We start from the raw sequence: 13592 nt of genomic DNA on the forward strand, positions 1-13592 counted from the left end.
TAGGACTGGACATGCCCCTTTTTCTGCATACATCAAAATCCACAGTATTTTACACTTGTAAAGGTTTTTGGATGGGCTGGTTTTGCTCATAGTAAAGGGAATAAATAGTAGAGTTTGATTATGGAAGGTGCTTCCTCTGCATTTTTGGAGGTTTTGAGGGTCTTCAGCTCATGCCAAATCGAGCCCCTAACTTTTCATCCTCATTAATGTCAGGAAAGATTTGGACCTGGATTACTCTTTCATCCCCCCTGTAGTTTTCCCATCTGCCTCTTACTGTACTTCTTAAGTAAGACTCAGAACAATCTTTGTGACTGGGTGGGTGAAGTGTAGGATTCCTCTTGGATTCTCTGGATATTATGGGAGCAACTGCTCCCTGCCTGTCCCAGCTGTGGCTCTGCTGTTGCTGCTCGTGACCACAGCTCTGACCTGAGACTGAGAAATGGGAAAGGTGGGAAGTGCTGTGGAATCCTGAACTGAAACAGGACAGAAACAGATGAGGCTTCACTGAAGTAAATACAAAAGTATTTTATGAGGAAGCCTTAACCTGGTAAATATGCTGTCCTTTCCCAGCACCTTCCATCCAAGGATTAAAGCATAGTTTTCAGCTATTAATGATTTGAATTTCATGGTACTCTTCTAAAATTTTAAGGCAATAAACCTCCTTGACACTCAGATGGATGAATGTGTAGGGATTAAATGATTTGCTGGCAGAAGTGTCATTTGTCAGACCCAGACCTGGGAGCAGAGCTCGGGCTCCTATCATGTTACATCTTCCAATTTACCCCCGCTGTGTTATTATAACTCCAATCTTGCTTTAACAGTAACTTTGCCTGTGTTATCTCCGAGCTCAGCTGGTGTTCCTAATCTTTATTTTTTCCCTGGTATATTATTTTCAATCTCAGACATGGCAGTTGTGTCTCTTCTGTTGACTCCATGCCTCATTAAAAAGCTCATTCATGCAGGTGCACCACCTGTATTTTTAGCTGAAAACTCTCTGCCCTTGAGGCAATCCTTGTGCTGCCTGACTGTACTTCTGATAGATCCAGTTGTGTGCTGTTAGGAGACTGTTACAGCTAAATCCAACAGAAACCAGTCACTGCTATTTTCAGTGTGGGTATAGAATGCAGATATTTTTTTTTTTTTACTTCTGACAGTTAAAAGTTCTTGCACTTTCATGTTTTTTCTCTAAACTCTTTTCATCCTCAAACATACATAAACATCTTTTCTCGATTGCCTCCTCCTGAATTTGTTCTTTTGTGATTATATAATTACTATTCTACTTTACTGCTGCCCTTAGTCCAGAACTGGGGCTTGCAGAGGCCTCTTTGTTTCTTCATTTTTTCCAGGCCGTTATCATTGGTAGATAATGAAACCCACCAACATCACTGTCATTACCATTGTGTGTTTTGGAGACAGAAGTGATTGAATTTATTTTCAAAACATTAGTTGGTCCAGGTTTTTAATGATGTCTTTTCTATGTTAACTAGGTGATTTTGTGTGATCTTTGATCTTCTACTTGTTCTAGTAGTCTTCTTTTTCTTTTCCCAAGGAGTCTGTGGTGATTGTTCATATTTAAACACATGCATGTGTGTTTCAATACATATAGGTATTTATATTATTGTATATTCTATGTATTTTATATATGTGTGTGTGTGTATTTATTGAGTATTTTCCTTCAAGGCAGTGTCTCAGTATGATGCTAAAAAATGGTGAGAGAAGGATGATGTAGATTAGGGGATGAGATATCAAGTTAGACAGAGGATTCTGACCTTTCTCATTTTTATCCCATCATGGGTGTAGAAAATCAAGATGCTATTCACATTATTCTGTTATATTTTAGCTTGGACAGCCTCGATTTCTCTACAGAGTCCTGCTGTTTTTTCTAACATGGTCCATTCCTTGCTGCTTGTTCAAAACAGTTGTGTAATCTTGCTATCCATGGTTAGCAATTTGCTGTTTTTCATCCAAGGTAGCTTGGATGTCAGTGCTGGTAGAAGTAATCATTTATTTTTAGCTTCTAAATCCTTTAGGAACGCACAAAGCACCGTAGACATAGAAGATAATAATTTGTCTCCAAAGGTTCCTTATTTTTTATTAATGTTTTGATTTCATATTCTCTCTGTCTGCATATCACTTACTCCCTGAATATGTATTACCAGTGTAATTGATAGTGTGGCTCCTCAGTAACTCTCTTAACTGCTGATTACAGTGGTGACACTGCTCCATTTGAAGAAGCTTTGAGCCTACTCATCGCCCTGGGTGAGTCAGTCCTCACGGGGGATTATTTACAATCCTGGGTCAGGGAGCTTCAAACAAGCCCTCTCGTGTTCCAGGCAGATTTTCTTCTGATCTGAGCAAAATTTTTGCCACATCCTGAATTAACTCCCAGGTAAATGTTGCTTGTTTGCATTCGTTTACCTTCCACAGAGATAAACCCCCCCCCCCCAGAAGTTTAATTATTCAATATTCAACAGTGGTTGAATATTCTCTGTGTGGACCACACTGAGCAAAGGCAGGACAGTGACACACATTCCCATCCCCTTCCCACTCTCACTTTACCCAGGCTCTGTTGCCTACAGGCTGTTGGGTGCTGCCTCCTTTCCTGGGCTATTATGTAACAGAATCTTTCTTATATTTAGAGCTCGTCCGTCTTGTGAAGAGATCACAGGTTTAATAATAAGCTTAGGGGAGAAGATGACAATCTCCTTTGGGGAGGTGGAGGGAAAGGGGAGCTCTTGGGTAATTCTTACATGAGCTGCACTAGATTGGGGCAGTGTGATCTGAACGTGTTAATCATACAAAATCAAATGGAACAGAGAAGATTTTAAGAAAAGAGTGATTTTTTTTTTTTTTTTAAATAAACAAAGCCCCAGATTTTGGGGAACATCAGGCAGAATTTGTGTGGGAGATTTTGTGTTGTGTTGAAGTCCATGGCAGAGACACGGTGCCTATAATCTGGCAAGATCTCCTTTGTAATGTCACAGCTATAAAAGGTGGAGCTCCTTTTTTTTTTTTGAGTTCACCTCCTAGCAGTGATTGGAACGTGAACACAGATTTGGTTTTAAATGGGACTGGGAAATAATTTTAAATCATTTTAGGAGGTGTTTTGCAAGTTTGAAATAATTCACTGTACCTTTCAGGACGGGAGGGAGGCTACAGCACTGCAGGCTTGTTGGAAATCCTCAGCTTGTTGGGAATCAATTCCTATAGCCTCTGTGAGCAAAAAGAGCTATATATAGCTGCACACTGCAGGCTGTGTGTTCCAGAGGCCCCATGCAAAGCCATATTCCTCATCTCTGGAGTGTTCTTGCTCCTGGGACACACAGGGATCTTCCCTTCGACTGCCTCGGTAACCTCAGAGGGCACATTGTCAGCAAACCTCTGAGCTGGGAGGGGGGAGCTGAGCCAAGGAAGTGGGAGCAGGGAAGCACAGAGATCCCTGTCACTCGAGCCTGCCTCTCCCTGGGATCCTGTGGCTCGTTCCCACAGTCTGGCATGTGATGGAGCCAGTTTGAGATGCCTTAATATTACCTGACATGGCCTCAAAGTGTTATTCCTCCTGTGTTTCATTAGTATTTAGTAGGAGGACGTTTGGTTGGTGTTTTACCTCTCCAGGTTTTCTTTTTTTTTTTTAATTATTCTTTTTGCTCCTTAGAGATGCTACAATTTGCAGCATTTCCTGCTGTAAATAGATCCATATAGAAAGTGGAAGGTGAACTATAAAAGGAAAATGGTTTGGCTTAAGCTTGTGTTGCTACAACTACTCCCCCAGTTCTCTCTGCAGCAGCTGAGTGGAAATCTCTTCTTGTCATTTGTGGGCACGATTCTCCCTGTGAATCGATTGTGTGGAGAGAATTTCATCCTGGTGCAGTCCCCTGTGATGTCAGTCCAAGGTAGGAAAGCAAGACATTCCCAAATTTCTACCCAGACATTGCTCAGCAGGGACACGTTATCCCGTCAGCCCATCCAGACAGGCATTTGAACACATCTTCTGAGCTACAAAGAGCATTAAACTCAACATCTGTGTTTAACATAATTTGTCAAGTTATTGTCAAGGTAATTTCTGTCCCTGTTGGTTTTTGTCTGTTCAATCTTTCATGATGTGGCCTTTTAAAAAAGAGACACAGAGGAGAGACAGGACTTGAGATTTCCATGCTCCAGCCTCGAATGTGGAGCTGGATCTGCCACTGTAAAATGAAGATATCTTTGCATTTTTCCAGCTGAAGAGAGGATTATAGGCAAAAGAGAAGAGAAACACTGAGTTCAACACCATGAGGTGCTTTTAGGTCATTAACTGGAGAGTGTAAAGCAATGCTAAATAACTTGTAAATAAATAAGTTCTGCTTATTTATAATAATTTAAGATTAACAATAATCATTTAGGATTAACAATCCTAAATAGCCATTTTGACCTGTCCAGTCAAATCAAAGTTTGTGCCTTTTTTTTGGTGGTTTTGGTTTTGTTTTGGTTTTTTGTTTGTTTCTTTGTTTTGTTTTTTGTAGGTTTTTTTGTTTGTTTTGGGGGGTTTTTGTTTGGTTGGTTGATTTTGGTTTTTTAAATAAAATACTGTATTTGGAGGACTCTCTCACCTGCTCTTCATGAATGTGATTACTGAAGATGGAGAGCTGTGGGTTTGGCTGCTGTCTCTTTAGGAAATCCTTTACACTAGGATTGGAAACAGAATATTTTACAGCCTATGGAAAAACATCTAAAGGCTGCTGTTGTGTCGCTCAGGCCAGAACAACCAAAAGCCCTAATGTATTTTATCTTCTGTTCTGTTCCTCAACACTATAAATAATTCAGATCTGTTGGCTTAACTACTACTGGCAACTGTTATTTATTAAGAATGACTGAAATAACTACGTGGCTCAGTAGAACAGAATGCATTAGGGACTTTAATGTGGAACAGGATAGCTGAAAAATGTCGATTATCCTTTCAAGAGAAAACCTAAACCCCTAAACCTGCTGTCATCCTTTGCAATTGTGCAAAGGACAAGTGACAGTGGGAATTAGGATGTGGTCTTTCTGAGTAAGGAAGGGTTTGTACCTCTAAAAGAGCACCAGCCCCGTTTATCCCTCTGGCATCTTGCTCTGTTGGGCATCAGGATCAGTAATTTTGAACTTGAGGTTCCAATAAAATCTTCTCTGTGCCCCACTGTATAATGTTGGAACCTACTTGTTGTTATATGTTTGTCTGTAAAGTTGTTTCTGAAGGTGATACATTGTTTTTTTCATGTTTGCTTTTCGTTTCTTTGTGCTGCAAGTCAGGAAAGAGCAGCGGGATTTTCTGGGATCAGTGCAAGGGAACTACTGCTCTCTCACTCCATCCCCCCTTTAGGGTTAATTAATAATATCTGGCCGTTCTTGGTACTTCATCACTGGTGTTGAAATTGCTTTCCAGAGGTCAATATCATTATCCCTGTTTTGCAGACGAGCCATTGGAAGGGCTGGGATCAGGCAGGGAATTGGTCCGGCACAGCCGGCGCGTGTTCCCGCGGAGGGGCAGGGACTTGGCCGTCCATCACAAGATGTATCACCGTGGAACACCAGAGTGCTTTTGCAAGTCAACTGATTATAAATGGTGCATTTGGAATAAATTTTTTATCACAAAAGAGTTGACATGCAGGACTTGGATGACTAATTATCTAATCTTACATCTGGCATAAACACCCAAGCCATTTGTATGATGGACTGCGTTCCACAGGAGGGAGAAGGAGCGGGAGAACATTCGCTGCTGACTCAGTGCTCGTAAATCTTCCGGGGTGTCTTTTGCCTTAGATTTGATATTTGTTCAATGGGTTGAGAGAAGTGAAGTGATCAAATGTCATTTGGAAATCCTGGCCTGCAGCTTTTATTTTTTTTTTTTTTTCTCAGTTACCTGAACACAAACGTTTGAACACGAGCCCAGAGATTTGGGGGACAGGCTCTGTGGGGTGTTCCTTTGAACGGGCAAATGTGGATTCATCGTCTTCCCCCCTTTTTAAAGGAGTCATTTGCCATTTGTTTGCCCTAATGATGATCTGCAGTAGAGCGTGGTGTGTGCTGCTGTGCAGCATTTGGTTCCATTTATTTGAAATTAAGTCATTAACTACAACAGCACAAGGCATTTTTCTTTTTGAAAGTAATCAGCGGAGGGAGGTATGTTAATCTGATCCCAAAGAAAAAGATGCTCTGCATCGGGTGATTCTTATTTAACTTGTATTTCTGGACACAGCAGATTTTATGGGATATCCCTTCCAGTTAAGGGAAGTATCAATGAAAGTTTATTTTAAACACAGAGGAAAAAACAGGCCATGAATCAGTGGTAAGGAAAGGATACACCTGAACCTTTAGGGGCAAAGCGTGCCTGAGGGAACAAAGTTTTCTGCAACATGAACTTTTCTAGATACTGTGTCATTAATATTTTATAGTAAGCAGAGAAATCATCAAAAAAATCCAGCTAGGACATAAAATACCTAAAACAAAAAGAATATTTCTAAGTGCTTTCAGAGTGAGCTTGGACACTCTCATTGATTTTAGACAGCATCTCATTTCATCTTGACAAAGTACAGAATTTATAAATTAAATCTGATGTATACTGTGTACGGTTTTATGCTGATGTTGGCACACTTTCAGATGTAAAATTAAATTACTTTTTCCAATAAGGCAGCATAGATTGAAGCATGGATTCCTTTCTTTGCTAATGGTACTAGTAGAAAGATATTGAATTATGCTGACTTTGGAATTGTGCGAGCGCCAAAGAGAGGAAAATCAATGACATTTTTAATGTCCTGGGGAGCTTTTAAACAGGCCTCTGGTCTGGCAGAGACACTCCCCATGAGGTAACCGTTGTTGACATTGGTTTTCCAGTGAAGAAAGGTATTTCTGCAGGTAAGCAGCACCTTTGCATCCACGTGGCTTCATCCCAAGTGGGCAGTGCCTGGGTTTGGAGCTTCAAGAGGACTCTGGTGACACAGAGTGTGTGTCACTGAAACCCTGAGCAGAGAATGTGCTGTGCAAACATGCAGCCTAATCCCTGTAGAACAATAACAACTAAAACCAGAGGGATCTTTTCTCTCACTGTAAATCCCTGAAAGTCACATGAGTGGGTAATACCAATAAATTATCTTTGTTTTGATTAATTAATGATAGGGTGAACACAAATTTATTTTTACTATGTGTTTGCATTTACGAAGCTGAATACTGAAGATCTAAGTTTTATAATCAATGTCCATCATATATGTGGCTTGCTGGTATATTTTAAATTTTATAATGATAATTTTGTAAAAGCTATTTATGGCAGTAATTAAAATTCTATGGAAGAATATCCAATTCCTCAGAATCTTACTCCTCCTATAGAAAAGGTTCTGATTTAAATAGGGGCAAATTTTTATATAGGTACATCCTTAACATCTCAGTATTGTACCAGAGGTTCCTGGATTGTGGTTCATTTTCCCCTGTATTCCTTCAAAGTCCAGGTTTTCCTTTCTTTTAATAACAGATGGATATAATCCTGTGAAGAGCTCAAGTCCTGGAATATAATTTTCAACAACAAACTTCTCTCTTCAGTTCTTTGATGTAATGACAAAAACCATCATACAGCAACTTCTGGGAATTCAATTTCTTGCAGTAATTTGGCTTTCAGCCCCTGGAAGATTCATCTTGGGTTCTTAAGGGTTGTTGGTGTTACAGTCGGTGACTTCTGTCATTTTAAAAGCTGCCACAGCATCAGCTCCTGAGATTGGAATATAAGTAACCTCAGAACTGCCATATTGTGAGGATGAGTGAGAGAAATGATAGAATTAGGTTTCAAAGATAACACAGGGGCAATCTCTTCAGCAGAACAGCTCTGTAAAAGCTGGTTTATGTGGTTTGGATTCTTCTCAGTTCACCCCTTCGGTGTCAATGCTGCCTTATTGGCAGTCATTAAATCCCGAGTGCTTAGGAGTGCTCTGTGGTCAGCAAGCATTTATTTTTTAGATAAACACTGCCCTTCATGACATTGGACCTCATCAGAGAGACAAAGGTGACCTTTTTATTTTCTCCTGCTTACATTTTGTTCACTTTATGTACTGTCATGTGCACTTCCCCCTCTGGAGGGAGGAAGGACTGACTTGCTAAGCAGCAGAAAATGGAGAAATTCCAGTAGCATCATTCCAACTTTGTTTCACATCTCAATCCAGCTGTTGCAGATGTTATCTGATGAGCAGTGCACCTCTGGTTTGTTTTTTTTCTAACATCCAGTTAAGACAGATTTAACTACAGGAAATATCTATATAAACTTGGTCTAGAATATGTCAGTGAACACAATGCAAAAGGTTAAATATTTGATAAACACAGTGTCTGTATAGACATGAGCATGGTAAACACATCAGAAGGAGTGTATTTTTTAATGGTTGTGTATTATATTTCTGTTGCTTACAACTGTCAGCACAAGGACAGAATGGTTTTGAATGTGACCAGGCAGCTGTCTCTGGGAAGCCTATAGATAGCAGCTTCCATGGGTGGCACGTTTTCAGCTCCTTCAAACAGATTTATCAAGCATCTTTACTGTCTCAACACTGCCAGCTCAAATGACTTCTCAAGGAGCTTTGGTTATGCAAGCTTTTAGAAGGTGCATTGTTTTTTCTATTTGTTTCTTTTTCTGTGTGTGCACGCTGGGTTTTTTTTTAGTAACTCGCTGCAGCAGCTAAAATCCAGTGCAGGGTTTCACCATGTGTTAGGAAAAAAAACCCTACACTCTATTTGTCCACCGTGCCCAGGCTTTAAATAAGCATCACAACTTTCCCCAGCTGTGCAGAGCAGCGGAACAGCAACGGGTCAGAGCCACGCTCTGAGTGAGGAGAGGAGATCCTGCCGAGACAGGAGCTGGAAATAGCATCTGCTTGGCAGAATTAGAGGATACATCCATAATCATTCTGGGGGCTTGGACTGCTTCACAAAACATTCCTCTCTGAGTCCTGTGTGACCTAGAGGAGTTAGGAGACAAACAGAAGCCCCTCAGCTGGCTCCATGTCCTTCTGGAAGGCCATGGAAACAGGAGGTGGATGAAGGGAGGGCTGGATAAACAGCCAAAGGACCTTCCCAGAGAATTCTCTGCTGCAGTTCACAGCATGGGAATTTTCAATAATAAAGGCTGTAAAGGCTTCTTCAAAGAGCTTCCAGGCTGGATCCGAAGCTCCATCTGGAAGAAGTCTCATGAGACTTGGGAGTGTTTTGTAAATACAGGCTGGGGACAAATGAGGTTTTACTTAAATTGAACCTGGCAAAACTTGCTTTCTAACAAGAACTTGTGACAGGCCACAGGAACAGGAGTGTTTCCTAAACTGTATCCCTGCTGTAATGTCTTTTGGAAAGGGTGCATTTAGCTTGTCATCCCTACCAAGTCTTTTACTAGCACAGTAAATTATAGGGCTTTGGGGAATGTGCTGTACTTGGCTCTTTTCGGGTCATGTTCTTGGTCTTGGACTGCTGTGTGAAACCAAACACACTGCTTTATCCTGTTTGCCCGTGGATTTTTGTGCTTCAGCAGATTGAATAGCATTTCTATTTAAATCATGCTTCATTCTAACTGAAACAATTGCTGTTCTGTAGTGTCAGGGGATTCTTGAGGTAACAGGAACACTGTATGTTTTGTGATTTACTGACCGTTTTGGCCTTTGAAAGCCCCAGTATGTTTCGGTCCATTTTCCTGGCTTTGTTTGGGTTGGTGATGCCTCATCAGTGACTCCAGACCACGACAGTGTTCATGTTTTCAGCACTGGTGGCCCTCGTTGGGTATTTTGCTCAGGGGCAGTACCATGTCTGCAGCATCAACAGATCCAGAACATCAGCATCACTGAGTTTAAGGACTTCCTTTTGTGGTTTTCCCCTTTTGAGATGCATCAGCTTTTGTAGGAATGTGTTGGTGTGGTGCAGCTCTTGCTGCCCACGAGTTATCAGCTACCTCAGACTGAACCTGCCTCTCTCAAGCTGTTGTTTGCCTGTGTGTTCCATTTAGCACTTCTGGCAGCATCTGAGAACAGAGAACAGACAAAAAAGTATGAAAGGTCCATAAATCTTCTACAGATTGAAAATATCTCCCACTCTCATCTTGATATTTTTCACTTCAGTTGTGCTCTTATCAAGAAATTCCAGAGTACTTTATGAACACTGAATTAAGCTTTCTACAGCCTTCCTCCCTCTCCTCCTCTCCCCAAGGAGATGACATTATCATCCCTTGTTTGTAGATGAGGAATGAAGGTCTGAGTGCTGAAGTGACTCGTCCAAGGTCAGTGGCACAGCTATGAATAGACAAAGGCATTTTAGCTCTCAGCTCTCTGCTAAACAAGATCGTGCCCTCCCGGTTCCAATTTGTCAAACTTAATGACTAATAGCATTTGAGCATCTAGAATGTGGCAGAAGAATTTCTTTTCAGCAGGTAATCCCTAGTTGTGCCAGCAGCAGGATGCAAGGCTCCTCCAGTCCCCCATGGATCCTGTCTGCCCAGAGTAGGGGTCGTTGCTGTTTGTGTGGGATGCTGTAGGTGCTCACGTGAGGAAAACAAAGATCCCAGACCTGAGTCTTCATTTGTCTTGGTGGAACAGTAATTAAGTGTCCTGAGAGTGGTTTGATTTCAACAGCTACATTAAAAGGAGTAAAAACCCTCCAGTGCAGTCTGCTGCACCTGAAGGGGAAAAGTAATTCAACTAAAGTCCTCCCAGGAGCCAAGGACAAGAAGTAAATTTTGAGTTGAGCTAATCAGGAAGAGGAAGTCATCTGTCTGCATCTGGTCACTTCCCTGCTTACATGGCACAGCCCTGTAACAGCCACATAAGAAGCTTTGTGAGCAACAAATGTCAAGGCCAATTAATTCCTGGGCCAGCGGCTGTTATTATTAGGACAAAGAGTGGCCAGACATAGAAGGAAAGCCTTCAGCTGATTTATTTTCTCTACCTTTCCCATCAACATTGATCAGCTGCTCAAACCCTGGTGGTGAATTCCCATGCAGTAAGAATTTTAAATTTGCCTTCTCTCTTCCTTTTAGTAGGAGAGCTTAGATTAGATTTAGAGCACAGAGGAATAGCTCAGAAAAGTCGTTTAGAAAGTCTTCCCCTCTTTAATGCTATCAGGATGGAGCAGAGTTGTGTGTTAAGCTGGTAACATAATAATATGTGGGCTGAGTTAAACCCACCTCAGATTGTTTTTCTCAAACTTAATTGATGGAAACAGCCCACTTTTAGGCTTGATTTATTACCTTACCAGAGTTATTCCAGGACTGCTGCAATGCAACTGTGGGTGTTCTAAACACACCTACGCTGCCAGAGAATCAGGAAGGATGTACTTAAAATCCTCTAATTTATCTAATAACATCTTTAGCAGCTTTTTGTGTAGGTTCAGCATTGTAATGGAAATGCAGTCTCTGGCTGGATAAAGAGCTGCTGTGTGGAATTCTGGCACTGGCTGTGGGGACATGTAAATAGCACTTGGAGCTGATTGGGGAAGTTCTCTGTCCAGCTCCATGATCCTGTAAATGCACCTTTCAATTGTGTCATCTGGCACTGTGGTTAAAATAATATCTAAAGTTTCAGATATGAGTGTTCACGACTCTGGATCTTCACAAATGTGGCTGTCCCACCTTCCAAGCCCAGGCAGAGCAGAGTTTCCTATGTCAGGGATATTTCTTCTCTGCTGTTTAGGTCCCAAGTCTCTATTTTAGCAACTGTTGTTGCTCCACTTCTTAACTGGGTTCCCTCTTTGCCCGTCAGGGAGGGATTGTTTGTAAGGGACACAAAACAAGTTTGGTTTTCCTAAAAAGTTCCAGCCCCGAGCTGGTCAGGGTAAGCCGTGGACTGGCAAAGCAGCTCAGGTTCCTGTGGTGTTGATCACTGCTGACATCATTATTCTATCCCAGGCATTCTATTCCCTTTTTTTGTAACATGGGAATCACATGTAACACGACCAGAAACCAGCATCACCACTCTGGAGTTTTTGGGCTAATTACAGACCTGAAAAACCTGCCCTTTTTGAGTGTAATAAAGGCAGAAAAGACAAGACAGAGAATCAGCTCCCACACGCGCCACAAGTGACGGAGGTCCCACTGTGCTTTCCTGCTGTTGATCCCAGGCATTACTGGAGGTAAAGAGGATCAGAGCTCCCGTGTTGTGCTGGGAAGAGCCATCCTAAGGCAGCTGATTTCCCCAGCAGCCGAGGTTCATTAGCGCTGCCGAGGCTGGAGTGCTGCGTGAGCGGAATGCTCGGCTCTGATTCCAGGGAAGGCTCCTGCACGGGGTGGGAACGTGGTGTGAGTGGCTCTGCAGAACTTCAAGGGCCAGCACTGGTGTCATGGACAGTGCTGGGCAAAGCTATTCATTGCTAATCTTACACTGAAATCATTTCTAGATAAGTTGAATGGTAAACAATGAAGGCTGGAGGGCTTACCCTGTGTGTATATTCTAACTCTGTTGCATAATCTGACTGTTTGTAGCAGCATTTGGCACCAAGAATCTGGAAAACTTGGTGGCAAAATGGCTTTTCAAAACAACCCAAGTGTAGCAATCCTGCCTTTTTTTTTTTCCTGGAATTCAGATTCCCTCTGAAGCTACGGCATGTGGGAAAGTTTGGGGGGCTTTTCCTGGGCAGTGAACCAGCTGTGAATGGAAGTGACAGTCACCACGTGCTCCTCAGGCTCCAGAACGAAGGCTGATGAGTCCAGTTCTGTGTGTAGAAGTTTTCCTGCTCTGGATTTGGTTGGAATGATGTGTCTAGTTAACATCCCCTCTCCAACCATACTAAAAACATCCCAACAGACTTACTGGGCACAAGCAGAAGGAGTAGGTTCAGGAAGTGCATATGCTCATTGCCCGTTCCCTGGGTTTCTGACGTGGAATTCTCTTGCTGATGGACAGTTTCTGAGACTGAAACTGGCTCCTGTGACAGGAGAAATGTCTCATGGAGGACACCAATCGTATCTATGGAAACTGGAAGTTTCAGGCTTTGTCAGGAGACACCTGGAGAAGTTCAGGCTGACCAGTGGGAAATACAAAGTCATATATAAATTAAGAGGTATTAAACTCCTCTTGAATGAGAGGATGTACATTAAAGTGGCCTTGGTTTGCTATAGATTAATTAATCTTGGGAGATACCAGGTTTAATTAAGATACAGTGAGTTAAAGCCACTTCACTTTGGATAGAGACCATTCACAAGGGAAATTTTTAACCTTATGCACACCAACATCATGCCTCCTATGGCTCAGCCTTAACTTTCAGTGCCCCTTGGAGAGGCCTTGGACACTGAAATCTGAGGAATTCTCCTATCCTTTGGAATTCTGACTCCAATTCTTAGGAGAAACTGGACAGATTGGACTAAAGATAAAAGTATATAATGCACGTGTAGAAAACGTGTGGTAAACCAGGGTTGTGTGACAGGCTCTGCAGGGGGGCTCAAGACCAGGTTTGAAAAGCATTTAAATAGAGGTTATGAAATGGAACATTGAAACTTAAGTAACAGGGAACATAAGAGTGAAATGGGGTCATTAAAGTCCATAGGGTGAGTCTGAGGTCTTGCTGCAGGGTTGTGGTGTTGTCTGGTAGAGAAGAGTCTTGGTGGAAAAATAGTTACGTGTTTCCCTGAC

General features: G+C 42.0%; 1 protein-coding gene across 2 annotated transcripts in view; it reads left to right on the forward strand.

Moving 5' to 3' along the window:
- The window catches only part of PPM1E (protein phosphatase, Mg2+/Mn2+ dependent 1E), a 65260-nt gene that overhangs the window by 38287 nt on the left and 13381 nt on the right, over positions 1-13592 (forward strand). The window lies entirely within an intron of this gene.

The sequence above is a fragment of the Chiroxiphia lanceolata genome, chromosome 20, assembly GCF_009829145.1.
Source record: "Chiroxiphia lanceolata isolate bChiLan1 chromosome 20, bChiLan1.pri, whole genome shotgun sequence".
NCBI lineage: Eukaryota > Metazoa > Chordata > Aves > Passeriformes > Pipridae > Chiroxiphia > Chiroxiphia lanceolata.